The 16,116-nt window shown below is 49.4% G+C and overlaps 1 protein-coding gene across 4 annotated transcripts in view; it reads left to right on the top strand.

Annotated features, from left to right (window-relative positions):
• LOC119450633 (uncharacterized) overlaps positions 1-16,116 on the top strand; it is a 317,066-nt gene that overhangs the window by 242,773 nt on the left and 58,177 nt on the right. The window lies entirely within an intron of this gene.

Here is a 16,116-nt window from a genome sequence, read left to right as displayed (position 1 = left end):
TGTCCAACGATCCGGGGGCATTATACTTTCCCGCGTAGGCGAGGAGGATTTCGGTGTTGCCCGCCGCTCTTCAAGATGAGGACGTCGAGGGCAAATAAGACGTCATCCCTCCTTGCATACGAAGTAGCCGCGGTGCACATCACGCTTTCTGCAGTAAAGGGAGGATTGCCGTAGTTGCTGCACCGCACACCAAAGACTCTTGCTGATAACTCGTTCTCATGCGATCCTCGATCTCGCTTGTGATGACCGCCTCAACGAGAAGTCCTAGCGTGTGCAAACGCCGCAGCGAACGCATTCGGTCGGGTTTCCCGCAGCTTCTTTACCGTGTATCAGATGCTAATAAGAGGCTTTTCAATTTAGTGACAGTGTCACCGATTTGCTCGGGGCAAATTGGAACGAATGTTCAAGTTTGCAAGTAAACATGGAATCGTGTTTGTGGATCTGTGTTCTTTGTACAGTCGAGTTTTTTTTTTTTAGTTATTAGGTAGCTGCTTTATCGCATCCGAAATCGGTAACACTGCATTCTAAGATAATGATTTGATTGAAGTCGTCTACAAATTGTAGCCTTTTGTCATTTTCGGTAACTCCTATATATTGACTACAATATATAGGGATTACCGAAAATTACAAAGGGCTAGAAAGCCTGCAGTCTTGTGTTCAGTAGCAGAACGCCACACCTACAAAGGTATCACGACGGACGATTGGGAACTACAGCTATAATAGTTCTCGTTCATTTCTTTGTGTAGTTGATGTCCTTTAGATCACGTCGTCCGTGGTTTGAAACAACGAACCTGTACAGCCCGAAGTGCCTCGCCATCTCGCCTCAATGGCCTGCGTGTAACGCCAACCGTTCCTATCTTTTTGAATTTATGGTGTACTCGAACGAGTGCTTGCGTCTGTCAACGTCGAAGGGATATACGCGTTTCCATATTCGTGGCGAGGTAATTAACACACACTCACACACATATGCAAACACACACACAAACAGAAACACACATAACACACATACACACACAAACACACATACACACATATACAAACACACATACAAACACACATGCACGCATGTCACGCACGCATGTCACGCACGCAAGCATGCGCAAAATGGTGTTGGACGAAAAAAAAATTATGCTTCAGGTTATTGTACAAGCTTATACTACGTACTGATCGAAGACAGCAGAATGGACGAAAGGAAGAAACACAAAAGAAGAAACGCATACAATACATTCTTTTTTTAGAAGCCCTCGTGGCGCGGCTTTTGAAGAACAAAGGAGCAGGAAAAAGACGACGGTTACGCCCCCCCCCCCCCCCCCCCTCCTTGTTTTGAACAGGTAACGCACGCGCACAGCCTGGTCGACGAGTGACAAGTGACGTGATGAAACGGGACCCCGGGACGGTTTCATTTACGGCTACAACCGACACAGCGGGACTTCGCCGTTTGCAGATGGAGATGAAGATGCATCACCTTGTCGGCGTGCATACGTACGGAGTCGTTCTCGACACCATCCGCTTTTGGAACGCTCGAGGGCCGAACACTGCGGCCAGTTTCCTGCTTCTGCGCCTGTCATTTATTCGAAGGGGGAAAGAAAGACATGAAATGACTTTGCTTTGGATGGCGCGAAGAGAAACGGAATGGCTAACAGGACTCGAAAAGGAACGCGACTATGGCACGCGACTGACGCCAGTAGGCTGTTTCCGTTCGCCAGGAAACACCGTCCCGTAGCCAGCCGAGTTCTTCGCCAAACAACTGACTTCGTGGAACGTTCTTGTACGGTACGTAACATCCGAGGCGATCTCTTCCGGTGGCGCGAATGGATGCTGATTCTTTTGTCATGACACCTGCCGGAATATGCGGGCGTTTCAACGGCCACGCTGACCTCTTGGCGGACTACATGAATTCAGTCACCGCGAAGCAGGGAGGGATGATTGTTGCGGCTGCGCCGTCTCATATTCCTGCCATGGAAGAACGAAAGCAACCTATACACATACAGTATTTTGGTGTAGCTCCTCTGCTTCGCTGTTTATACGGAGCTCTTCCGCTGCGCCTTTTTCAAGAAGAAAGTGCGATCCACCTTCATTTACGACACAGTCGGCACATAAATAGCACCTGCGAATGAATTCAAAGGCTGGGTACTATCTTGCCACGTAAAGGACAGTTTTGATGTCCGTGTGCTGCTCGAAAAGTATGCTTTTTTTTTCTTGCATTCTTGCGTTGGGTTTTCGCAAGAGAATCTCTAGAAGAAAGGCTTTCATGGAGGAATTGGTGTGCGGATGTCAAGAAGAAGAGAAGTAGAAGGAAGCTTGAAGAATGAGTCGACGAGGAGAAGAATGTCCAAACAACGGGAGTGCTGTCGGGTTTTCCCCTAGGCAAGTTCCGAGAAAGTAGACGCCCGAGAACGTCCGGTAGCCGAGCTGCACTGCAGGGTTCGAAGCGCACGCGAAAAGCCCGCGCGCAGACAATGAAGGTTCATGCACCTCAGCCGCCGGCTTGGAGTGTGTGTGTGTGTACCTGTGTAATCAGCGAGCAAGCTCCGACAATCCTCGCTCGGCGGCGGCGGCAAGTTTGAGAACGGCGCGGCGTAGTACGGCGTTGGCGTATTCGACGCGCACAGGCAGAAAGAGAGACAGAGAGAGAAAGTAAAACTGGCCGACACCACGCCGACACGCATGGTCGGCTGCCGCGTCCGTCGGTCAACCCTTTTCTGCGTCTCACCTGCTGCCCCGAAACACCGCACGCCCGAGCACGCAACAGCAGACTGCTTCGGCAATTCCTTCTGGGTCAGTGCGGCGTCCTTCACCCGCCCGCACGCAATTGTCGAGCTGCCCGCCAGCAACAACCTGTCTCGCCTCGCGTTTGTTGACTCGCTTTGTTGCGCTTTCTTGCGAATACCTTATAGATTTCTCTTGTTTTTTTTTTTTTCCTTCTCGTGGTCATTTACTCTCGTTGGTTGGGCCTTTAACTTGCTTCTGGCTTTTCGATCCCTCGTTTCCAACGCTTAACATGGGATTGAAGGATTGGCGCTGCGTCGACATCTATTTACGCGTCCCGCTATAAGGCGTTTCTCTTAGTATACGGCGGTAAGAGCCAGTGCTTCTAACTTCTTAGGTCATCGATAAAAGCAGGCCCACCCTAATTCCCGCACGCCATCAATGACGAATCCCAAATGGTATACGCTCTTAAAATACCGTCTCGCCGAGAAGTTGTTCTTGAATTAGCGCATACTAGATGTCGAATGTAAGGGCAACCGGCAGGTCGAATGATCACTGCAAGGTTTCGACGTAATACGCAGTCGTCAACTATGCAGATTGCAGTATGCCTTTATTCCTAACATTTACCTTGATATTGCATTTGTAAAGGCTTGCTGGCGAAAGGCGGTGAATACTATACCCGTATACGTGGTACCTCACGCCCACGTACGATTCTGTGCTTACGCGCAATACCATACCAGTGGGTCTTGGCCACCGACATTATACTTAGACTATGATATTAACCGGCCAGTATAATTCGCGTTGTAGTGATCAGCTCAAATGTGCATCCCTTGGTTCAAATGTCTGTTGATGCCGCGTGATAGCCAAGACATATATCCGCGCGACTATAGCATCTCTCAATGCCGTCTACAGCTTCCCTTTAGGGCCGAGTGAAAGTGAAAAAAGAAAGAAGAAAAAGAAGAAGCGAGGGAAAAAAAGGAATTAATTACTCCAGCCTGACAGCAGTACCTATACTCGTATCGCGCTTTCGTGCGCATCTTTTGTTATCCTAATAACGTTCTCCTTCCAGATCTTGTCCTCTTTATTTCTTCATTTCCAATGCCAGCTCAGGCAAAAGAATACTATCCTCTCGTTTTATATTTCTCTCGCATGCACGAATGGGCTGATACACATCAACGACGCCGCATCATCGTGTCGAGAAGAAGAGATGATGATGATGAAAGAGGAGAAAAAAAAATAAGGGAAAAAGAAAGAAGGCGACGGACGGAACGGGGCGGCTTTCGACGGCCGGCGACGGCTCAATTCGCCGAATCGCGCGCGCGCGTGTGTGTATACGAGGGCCCTGGGACTGACATGATGACCGCAGTGGGCAGCTGCGGGCTAACGTCAACGCCCGTGAACTCTCGCGTGATCTCGCGCGCCCAAGCACCCGGCCGGGCTCTCGTGCCGTCTTATACTCGCCGTTTCGCGAAGGCCGGCGGTCACTCGGCCACGCATACATATACACGGCGAGGGCGTCGCACCTGTCGACATGCACTCGCCAACAACCACCATTGCCGAGACGGTGCGCCCCTAAACTGCCTAAACAGTTTTGTGCAGCGTGATGATACGAGCGAGAAGAACGCCTAACACCGGGTTGTGATAGGCGCCTGAGAGTTGTGGCTCATCGCTCAAGTATTCCACCGATTTCATAGTAATCTGCGTGCTCGTCGTGCCTGTAAGGCATTACTTAGAATATAGGTTCGCTGGCAGTCATTATCAAGTTAATTCTTCGACAGTCAGTGTGAGTGATGAGAAACACGCAAAGTATACGCGTGTGTTTGAATGCACGAGAATCGAGGTAGAAGGGGGGGGGGGGGGGGGGTGCCGGGAAGCGGGGGCCGGGGGGTGTACTTACTCTTCGTACAATAATAGGGTGCGCTGCTGTTCCTATACTGACTACAAGGCGTGTGACTGCGAATTCGATCGAGGCTGGCACTTGCCTGTAGCTAATACAGTGTACGGGCGTCGAGTGATAGGGGCACGGAGATGAGCCCAGTCGAGTAGTCTGGCTTAGTCAAACTCATTAGAACATCATGATGCATCATAGCCCGGATCCAGAATACAGCTATTGCGCGAGATCTTTTCGCAAGAAAGGGCTTCGGTCAATAGCAACTCAGTTCTTAGAGCGGAACACTCTCCGAATCTGGCGCCTGGTATACAGCCTGTAGTATCGGAAGTTCTGAGCGATGGCCGCCACTATCGTGACTTGGATTTTCCTTTGTCACGTGACATCGGCAGCAGGCATAAATATCCTCTTGTTGCCAGCGCCTCGTAACGCCTATTTCTTCATCTCTCGGAATGCCCCTGCTTGTATTAACATTCAAGGCGTGGGAACGTATTGTGAGGCGTGCCGCTGACAGAACGTTTTCTAGCCTGCGGTATAGGCGGCGCTGCGCGCAACTTACAGGAGCGTGTAGGCTGTGGTCTATATGTATACACGAGGCACGCAGATGTTAGAGTGCGGCCCCGGTGATCGCTCGTGTCCGTGTGTATATACGAGCACGCGATGAAGCGCTCAGAGGAGGGGATAGTCAGGCGCCGCAGAGTTGTTGCCGAGAACGAGAGATATAGATGTACAGCGACGGGATAAAAATGCTCATGCGGAGATAATGGGCTGAGACGATCGCCGAGCTTGAGGCCAGGGAGAAGAGAGAGAGAGTTTCCGTCGTGTCAAGAAAGAAGCAATATCGGGGCACGGCGGCAGGGTTACCAGAAATACGGAGAAGCGGAGTCATCTGCAATTACCACGCTCCTCCCATTCTCAGAAAAAAAAAACTAACTGAAGTTTCTACGTCCCGTCCGTTTATTTGAATGACATTACCGAATTCGAATCAGAATTATTTTCTGCAATGTAGCATCTTCCACAGACTGATAATGTAGCGTCAAATGTAAGCGCGAGTGGGCTTAGTAAGTGCGCTAAACCGTGTACAGTAGCTGCGTATGTATACGCTTCGTTAAAGGGCACCTCCCACTTTTTTTTTAAATTGGCGAACATTTGCTACTTTGACAGTATCTATCTATCTAGCCGCCTACGACTTCGTGCTCTCATGGTCGTTTCGTTAACTTGGCATGTACCAAAATTGGCATACTATGACAAGAGTATATGACGATCATAAGTGATAGGTCATGACATAAATGTCATGACTTGCGTGTCATATAGGTCATGAGAATGACCCAGCGAAAAAGTTTAACACTCAAAAACCACTGAAATGGGTTCGGACGTGGGTACTCAGAGAAGGAAACACTACAGGATGCTAGTAGAAGTCATAGTCATGAGCATGACTCAACAAAAATGACAATGACTCAGCGAAAAAATATTAACACTCAAAGATCACTGGACTGGGTTCGGACGTGGACACTAAGTGAAGGAAACAATAAAGGATGGTGGTAGAAGTCATAGTCATGAGCATGACTAAGGCTTTCACCCTAAGGTCTCTTAGGAGTAGCTAAAGGGACTCCTGAGGACTCATGACATGAATGTCATGGCATGAGTGTCATGTAGGTCATGAAAGAGCCGCCTACGTCTTGGTGCTCTCATGGTCGTTTCGTTAACTTGGTGGACTCCCCGCACACTGCTTCGCATAACATCGATTCCCACAGAGCGTGGGATCTACCGGCTTTCTTACCATATTAGCGTATTGTCATTTTCAAGTGGAATTGACAGTTCTGTCCCGGTTGGATGGTTCAATTTCCTTAGAAACTCACTAATAATTTTAAATAACCAATAAACGAGGTAACCGAAGCCGAAACGGGTAACTGATTCGTGTGACGTCACGATGAGTCGATGACGTCAGATCCTACACTGTCGTAATGTAAACTCGCAGAACGCGTGCTAAACACGCATTACACGTGGTGCTAACGCCAAGAAAGCGAAGCTGACGATGGCTGCTGGCCACAGGGGAAGCTTTTCCAGCTCTATCGAAATAGACAGCGGCGATTTCAGCGACGATTTCAGTTACGATATGAGCGTTGAAGGGTCGCCATTTGCTTCTCAACCGCCACCGCCGCCACGCGAGGCAGCTGACGCGCCCAAGCTGAATGCAATTTGCTGCGGCAAGACGAAGACGAGCACCAGTTATCCCGTCTGTCGAAACGATGATTGTAGGCCGTCGTCTCGTCGAAAAAGGAGCCAGCTTCGTCGTTTCTGATCGAAGTGCCGGTGTAGTCTCTGACGTCACAAACCCAGGGTGGTCAGTAAGAAGTCATATATTCGTGGCCATGAGTCGGGAACAGGCAACAAATTTTTAAAATTCAATTCCAGGAAAACTCAATGACTTGCGGTCATGTAGATTGTCACATATAAGCAGAGTGCAGAAGATAACGATATATTCAAATTTTTATTAAGGTCAGTGGAAATCGACAAATCACCGGAGTTGCCCTTTAAGACCCCACCAATCACCTGTGCGTTGAAATTTGCCCCATTGTGGCATACCTACAACTTCGTACCGCCCACTCAGGAAAGAGCAGCCGCAGAGAGTCCCCAGGTGCTCGCGTCACGGCGCTAAAATAAATCTGGTTGAACATTTGTAAAGTTCATCGATTTGAACATCTTCGCTCGAGTAATGCTGCGGCAAGCGCAACACACCACTGATGTGACACACGTTGAAAGAAAATGGTAGCCATCAATCGCGTCACGTCTTTCTGCGACACCATGTGTAGATCTTCGGCGGTGAGCTTGTTGTATTTTTTGCAGCGAAGCTCTTTATGGCTACGGTTCCGTGTTTTTTCGAGTCCGTCAACAAAAGCTATCATCATTGGCAATGACTCGAGCGTCGTCTTCTTCTTCCACAGTTGACTCCATTGCCACTCATTACAGCGTAGAATTTCACTTCTCTTCTGTCTTCGTAATGAGGAGGCCGCGTTAACTTTTTTTCTTTTTTTAATTACGGGGGTATGAGCCCTTGCTTAAGGGGGTATGAGCCATTCATTATCTTACGTGACGGACGCGTTTAATAACAGAGGTGATACGCGAATGTGTCTGCGTACCTATCGTCACGATGACCACCGATCAGGACAATAAATATGTTCGTACCTTTGTTCAAAATTCTGTCACCTCTGTGTCGTGTGCTAAACAGTTTCGCTGGTCACCCACCTTCACAGAGTGGAATGGCTCATGATTCCCCTTCTTTTTTTTCCGCGTAATCACGTCACATCGCGAAACAAGGTTAGAGATCGCGGACGTACCGCAAGCCAATCGTTCTCGTGACCTACAAGCACTCCCGTGTACAACCGAGGCACCGAAAGCGTGACCATGTAAGTACAAGAAATAGATAAGTAAACAAAATACAAGCGCGAGTTTATTTATGTGCGTTCGATGGGGAAAGACCGCTACGCATGCGGGGGCGCGCATATACGTACAAGGCACAGCGGCGCATCTTCCGCAAAGAACGCTCGCAGTACACGATGCATCTTCGATGTGTAACACAGGCAACGCCACCAAGCGGTCGGAGGCGGCGGCGGCGGCAGCGCGCCGTAACGAATGCGCTCCCATTTATACACGACGTGCTTCGTTTCGTGGTGGTCGCGAGGCCGAGACGATGGCTGCCGAAGCACGCGATAAATTTTCCTCGCGACCAGCATCCCATTCGCATTCGATCCTTCCCCATATACCAAAACGGGGTTGCCAGATGAGATGAGCTACCTGCCCCCATCTCTGCACATTTCATTAACTTTCAGCGCTCCATTATTGCCTACCTGTATAGGCTCGACAGCACTGGAGACTACTGGGCCAAATATATCCTGCGTATTGCGAAGCTCCATTAGGTCGAGCGTCTCCTCTTCTTCTGGTGCACAAGTAAGCGTCGTAGGAAGATGCTTTTACAATCCCGACAACGTGCCGCTTTTCTGAAACTTCGCGAAAAGTGATTGGCCGTCCGCGTTCGCTAATAAATGTCCTACATCACGATTCGCTGGCATTTCCTCTTTAGGAACACTTGGTTCTAGCGTAAGAACGTTTTCGTGAATCGGATCCCTGGTGTTTGGGACAGTTTGGGCAAGCTTGTGACACATTGGTTGCTCCGTCTCTGAACTGCACTGATAATACATTCGATCGCCTTTATAACGAAGCCCGCGCTTGGGCGCTTGATATTTCCAAAATCCTTCGTTATACAGGTCGCTGCGTTGTAAAGATCGCGCACCGTATATACCGCTCGCAATAAAGCAGCCAAAGCACGTTTAGCGAACGAAACTTTCAATTTACCACGAATTCCCACGATGCACAGTGACAGAAATCGTTAATCTTGTTCTGCGCGCTTCCTCCAACGGAAGGTGAGCCTGCAGCCGACCTTGTGTCATCAAGGCTCACGGCTTGCCCAGCGGCGATACCCGGAAGCGACGCGAGTAGCTGCAGATCATCGAATGCCGCTATTGACCTCCCTCGTCAAAATTATTGGTTCGTCGGGGCAGGATCTTAAGCTCTGCGGCCTTCAGTGACCTTAGCCTGGTTCCCATCCTTGTTCGCAGTGCTCGCTAGTGTTGGTTGCCATGGCTACGTTTTTGCTGCAGCTCACTGTACTCATAGCCGCCACCAAGTTCGCGGCCGTTGAGCTCGCTCGGCTTTTGCTATACTGCGGAGTCCGGACCCCTCCCACGGTGCTCTGTTGTCATTGGCGTCGACCGAAGCTCTTATACGCATCGCTGCTCCCCATGGCGGCTGCCGAGGGCAGTGGCGGTATTGCTATACGCGCATTTGTTGGAAAGCAACAAATTAGCAGTCGGGGACACTTAAGGTTCTTCGTTGTTCCGGCAAACTCGTTGTAGTAGTATTCGTTATAGCGGCGTTCACAATACATATGAAAGATGCGATTTCAGCCTGGACATACAGATATCCTTCGCTATACAGGTAATTTCGTTGTGGAGGTGTCGTTGCGGATACGTTCAGCTATATTCATTTACCGAAGCCGTTGACGTGGGGCGGCTCTGTCGCAGAAATAGCTGGCGTCGTTCGCCAACGAATATATTGCGAGTGAGGAGCAGCGCGTTTCTTTGGATGCAGCACGGCTATAAACGCTGAGCCGTCAGGCTATGGTGCATGCGGCTTGCAGGCGCTCGGTGTGCTTTGGTGTCAATTCGCGTAAACAAACCTCATTCAAGCTAAAGGTACAGGCTTGCAACACTATGGTAATATTGTTGGCTTCGAGGACCGACAAGTTAGAGGTGCGTGAAGTTTGCACAAATTCCGCGTTTTAATTAGAGCTGCTTCAAGTGAGCCGCGTTGCGCGATTAAACGAGTTGAATCACTCACAACGGGAGAAATTTCCGCGTTGAGCCAGTCTTCGGTTATATTCCACATCTGATAGAAGTATATTCGACGTCCGCCCCGTTCCACCATCTGGTCTACCTACCTTTTTTCAATCTATACACTCGTTTCTCTCTATTTTTAGCCCCTTCTCTCCTTTCGTCACCTTTCATTTCCCTAGTACAGGGTAGCCAGCCGGTATTTACATTAGCTAACATTCCGGTCTTTCCCTCTTCTTTTTTCTATACTCCTAGACATTGACAGTTGCTTGTATTTGACCTCTGATTTGTTTAGCTTTTTTTTCTTCTTTGAAATAGTGAAGTGTGCGATACCTAAAACGGCCGTGAAGCTCTGGGCTTTATTTTCATTCTTTTCCCGCGAACAAACAGTTGTTCTAACCCTGCCGCTCTTTTTACTTACGCACGCATGCACACGCAAAAAAAAAAAAAAAGAAGAAGAAGAAGAAGAGAGAGATTAAGAGAGAAAGGAAAAGAAGGGGGAGTTAGTGCATCTAGTAAAGAGTGTCTTTCTCGATTACGTGAACGAGATAATCGTCGAAGCTGGCTAACCCATCGATTCGGCGTAAATTACAAGCGGCCGCAGTCGCACCCAGCTGTGTATAGGACACACCGCAGGTAGACGCCCATGCGCGATTACGGGGACCTCGCCAACACTTTCCCAGTAGACCTCGGGCGCGGGCGAGTCCCACGCCCAGTTCAAAAAAAAAAAAAAAAATTCCACGCGTCCTTTCGCCGCCTCAACGCCGCAACGCATCGCTCCAGTCGTGCGTGAGTCGAGTTGCGACTTCGTCGCCTCCCCGTTTGAATGTGAGCGCTAAGCCGCTTACAGCTCACGCACCAATGCCCTACAAACGCGCATCTCGTGTATTCTTTAGCTTTATTGCTGAGATGTTTAGCCGCTTGCGTCTCGCGATTCATTCGAACGCTTCAGAGGATTCGAGTGACTCGAGACCGCAGCGCCATACCGTGGCCAGAAATTAAACCACTTGGAAAGAATGGGACAAACAGAACGGAGAAAAAAGAGAGAAAGAAAGGAGGAAAGACGAGGAGAAAGAGGCGAGCGCCAAAAAAGAAAGCAGTTCAGAGGCCCCCGTCCAGCGTCAATACAGGTTTTTTATCACGAACAAGGCGGCGGCGGCCGGGCAAGGACGTTTCGGCTCGGACCACCGCTCTCCTTCCAGCGAACGGAGATAAAACAAAACAAGGATAACCGCAAACGCAAGGCCGTTGTCTTGCACTGAGGCGGCCCGGGAATGAAAGTATAATGAGGCGGCTGTGACGAAACCGAGGGTGAGCGTTTAAAGCAGGGGAATGATAATTGAATAAACTGCGCCATTACTCTTTCCGTTGCTCCCTTTCTTCGCGAATGTGTTTAATTTTATCTTTATTTTCTTACGCGTAGCAACTTAATTACTAGTGCGAGGCATGTACGGCAGCACAAGAGAAAACAAGAAAGCAAATATACGGTTATAATGGTGAATTTACGCGTAAAAGGAGTATGCAGCAGAGCGTATCTGAAACCGCCACGCTTGTCACGACAGCGCATGCGCGAGTGCACCATCGGACGTCTCAATTTTGTGGTGGATTGTCGCGATACCTTGGTTCCCTCCTTTTTGGCCTGGATTTTTATCTCACCATATTGTGGTACATACAGTATATAGCCACCATAAACCCTTTTCACGTACGATACTCGTAGTTGTGCCGGCATTGTAGTGTATTTTCATTGGGAAAGCTATTTCGAGGATAATCAAAGTTTATTAGCCAGTCGCAAGCGATGATGTAGTGAGCTTGTTTCTTGGTTCGCAGTTGAGAGGTCATTACGTGTGGATGCACTGTAGAAAACAAGGTGCCTGTAAACTGACTGACAGCACGAAATCGATGACAGGTTGCTATATAATTTTGTCTTTGACATCGTGACAGTAATTACGTGTTGGAATTCAGAATGTAACAATAAAATACTTGGAAGATCGAAATTTGTACAGAGGCAACTACAAGAGAACCATGGAAGGGTAGAACTATACAGTCGTGTGCTCCATGTTAGGTATTCGCTTGCCTTGTTCGCCAGCAGCAATTTAATTCAAAATTTAGGGTCCCACAAAGTTACGCTTCTGAAAGACACTTTGAACATCCACTAACACTATTTATAGTCGTCTCGTGCAACGTTGCACGGAGAAAATCAGGGGCCCGATACACGCAGTTTTTTGCCAGTTTAAAGTGCTGTCACCCATCGGCCTGCCGTTTTGCTTGTAAAATCTCTGACGTCAGGATTGGCTGACATCTCCACCTACAAGCAGTTCTAGCGTAAGTACTTTTTTTTTTTGTGTGTGTGAATACGGGCCCAGGCTTTCTTTATCGTATAAACTAGTAAACATAGTTGCATAAAACGAACACTCGCCAAGAAGTAAAAGTGATATAAATGAAAAACTTGACGTTTCGGGACCCATACGGGTTCCTTGATTACAATCAAAGCAAACGCGGTGGCTTTCACTGTGAACAAAAAAAAAAACGGTTTGCTTTCATTGTGATCAAGAGGCTCGTATGAACCTCGAAGCATCAAGTTTCATTTATTACACTTTTGCTTCTTGGCGAGTGTTCGTTTTATTTCACTATGTTTCTTCCTCACCAGACGGGTTTCCGTCGAACTCTGGATTAAACCACTAAACGATGCTATAGATTACTGACCAACTCCTTGCGACGTCTTTACGTGCTGCTTTCGTGGACACAATATGTGGAACAAAGAAACGTGGTCACGGGGCTCCTTCTCGCATTGGAGTTATAATTAATTTCTCTCTCTCTCTCTCTCTCTATCGCATATACTTGTCGTTCGCGTTCTTGGCAACTTATAACGATAAAGGCAGCCTACTATCTCGCCGGTCATTGAGAATGAGCCTCTCGCCTTGACTGCCTTTCAACCACCGGGCCAAAGAAACCGGTGCGACAAATAGCCGCTCTCACAATCGACGCGCACTGCCAGCTTAGTGAACGCATGCGGCAGCGAAACGATGTTGCCAAGCGCGTCCAGCGGTCCACTGAGGGGCCTCCCGCGACGACGACGACTTCGACGGTGGACAGCCAGCATCAGTACGCACACTGCCGAAGGCAATGAGGCTGCAGGGGACTGCGACGAGAGCCCCGATCGGGGCCAAGGCGGGATGGGAACGTGCCAAGCACGGTGTATATACGCGCACTTCGAAAGCCACCGCGAAAGAAAGAAATAAAAAAAATGTACGGAAAGAATACGGAGCAAGCGAGTTTGCCCTGTAGCCAAACGTACTTGACGCTGGGAAGGCCGGAAGCAAGAAAGGACAAAATGACCAGTCGTTCTGCTTCGGGATCGAAGCTGTGTCCGCTATAGCAGTCGTGCTGAGCGCGTGTGTGTCAGTCTGCGCGATCGTTTAGCTATGTAGGCATTACGCCCGTGGGACGTGTCGTGCTGTTCCAGCGGGAAAAAGGGAGGGGGGGGGGGGGGGCGACATTTTATCGGCGTCTGTTCACGCGCTATTGAGGACTTATTAACCTTGAGGTTGCCAAGCCGTGCCGGGAGGAGAAGAAAAAAAAAGAAAAGAAACGACGGCAAAAGAATAAAACAAATAAAGGTCCGAGGCAGGCATGTATGCGTGGCCACTGCGCGCGAGCTGGATTATCGCACGCTGATTGTCGCGCGCACTGCCGCGGACGCAGCAATTAGCGGGGCCGAAATCGATTCTCGAGTCCTCCAGCCGGGTGAGTTGTGCATGTCGTCGGGAGGACGCGGGTATTGAGCTTGTTTTTTCTTGCTTGTTTGTTTATTTTCTTCGTTTCTCGAAGGACGCTCGGCGGCGACGACGTCACGACGTGGCAAGGCCGTCCAAGGCAGTCTGACACGGTTCCGGTCTCTTTCTTCTTTTGCTGTTGTTGGGCTCGTAATGCATCTTGTATATGCGTTCTTCTCCGTCGTACGCCGTCTCAGTCTTTGGGACTACCAGTAATTTGTTATCGGTTGATTCTCGATCTTTATTTTTCGTTCGCCTGCACTTTGTCTGAAACTCCGCAACACGTTCGTGCTTCTTAAAGCTTCCTGTGTTTCGAACCTCGCGTAAGTTGAATTAAGTTTCGTATTCCCGCTGGGGGCATACACCTAACGGAAGTCGACTGCGCTAACCTTGCTCTTGCGCGTGATGGCTCATTTCCCGCACTGCCAAAGTTGCTACATAGTGACTCAACTCTGCGGTTTCGTACTTTACTCGTTCGTTACATGCTGATGTCATCCTTGAGATACACTATTGCAACGACACTACCTATGGTTCATGTATTTTTTATACTTGGTGCAAATTTCCTTCGCTCCACGGCCGTCACACCTTCGCCGAATTCTTGTTTATGCTTTCGTTCTCCGCATTCATTCGGTAATAGAATCGCGTGCGCACGCTTCCCCAAAGCATCGCTCCATAAGAACTGCTCGAGTAACATGACCACTATAGTTGTGTGCATTGCACTTTACCTGTTTTATGTACTCCTGCTGGACAAATCGCCGGGCCGCTGCAAGAAACTACGCGCGTTTTCCAGTTTCGGTATACTGTCGCGCAACAACGCGCTTACGGGCAAAAGTTCAGCGGCCGCGCAATTCACTTGAGTGGATGTTTGCTACATTGTTTCCCGCCGTCGTGAAGGAGCGCTCACCCTCTGCGATCTCTCACTGCGTTGGCGATGAATATCAAGTTGCCTTGAGAACGTGTAGGCGTCTGTCGTCGCCGCACGCGAAGGTTGTTGCGCAAGGTGCTCTCTTCTAGTTTCCGTGAAAGCCAACGGCAGTATACAAGCTTTAAAACGCAAGAAAAGAAGTGTAATGCAGGCAGAAAGTGTTGAAATAAATAAGCGAGCCTGATAGAATACCACATACACACGCAGGCTTGTTAACTATAGGGACTGCAAGACGGAGACGGCACTGCAACGAATATTTACTGGAGTGCACCAGCGTAAGGAAACCCTTCGCGCGCACTTGTGTTCCTTTTTTTTTTTTTTTTTAGCAGACCGTGCACCTAGCGGTGGCCACCACGGGATCATTATTAACCGGGCATATGCGCCTGTCACGCGCTCAAGACGAGTGTTTTTCGCACGTAGCAGGTCCCGCTTCATCAAAGTTATAGGAACACGCACGTAAACTGTAGCCTGTCTGATGCCCGGACGTCAGAGTGGCTGCATGCGGACATTACTGCACCGTACTCCGAAAGGAACCGATCGCTCCGCGAAACAATAAGCGCACAGAACCCGTCAGTTCTAGCGGACGGCGATATTTATTCAAGAGGAAGGGATGAGGAAGAAGCTATACGGACTGAGTGCATGAAAAAGCTGTCCAGACAGGGATATCGCAGCCCTTTAAGGACGGCACACGTCTGACAGACGCCAGCGGCAACCGTCAATTTGCCAGGAGTGTATGGTGTAGGGGTCAAGCGGGGAACTATACAGGGCAACGAGGGCTTGGCCGTGCTCGAGCGGTCTATAGTGGGCTGTTCTCGATACAGGCCGCTTTTCTTTCTTTTTATATTCGACTCACTTCACGCAGAACTGCCACCAGCGTCCTGCATCGTGCACCGTACGTTCGAAAGATGAAGCCATACACCACACGGGTGCTTCGCAGATATCGGCTGCCCAGGGGTCAGGAGCCTAAAAGAAAATAGGAGAAATCGGGCATTCGTGCCGCTGGCGTGTACGAGAGATCCCAGTCAGGCGCCGGCAAAACAACTGCTCTATAGCGCTACTTGCAAGACTGTATAGCGCCACCAGCAGTCGGCCACACCCATGTCGCTCGCTTTGAGCGGTCGCTCCTTCGACTAAGAGTCTTCAAACGTTACAGGGTTGGAACGGAAAAGGCTTATCAAGTGAGGATGACAGCGAAGTGGCAGACTGGCATCTATAGCTCGTCTGTGGCGATGCAGCCTTCCAGCAGAACAGGTCACTGCAAGGTGGCTCCGCGCGATGACCCTCTGTTTGTAGGTTATTCAGTTGGGTCTCACTCGCGAGGGGCTGCAGTGGCCAGACGGTCAGTCAGACACTCTCGACATCTGCAGTTGAACTTGTATCGAGAAGATCGGGCCCTCTGTCAGCGCAACCCGAACTGCTTAACAACAAACT

This window comes from Dermacentor silvarum, chromosome 4 (assembly GCF_013339745.2).
Source record: "Dermacentor silvarum isolate Dsil-2018 chromosome 4, BIME_Dsil_1.4, whole genome shotgun sequence".
Taxonomy (NCBI): domain Eukaryota; kingdom Metazoa; phylum Arthropoda; class Arachnida; order Ixodida; family Ixodidae; genus Dermacentor; species Dermacentor silvarum.
This window is presented reverse-complemented; position numbering and strand designations above follow the sequence as displayed.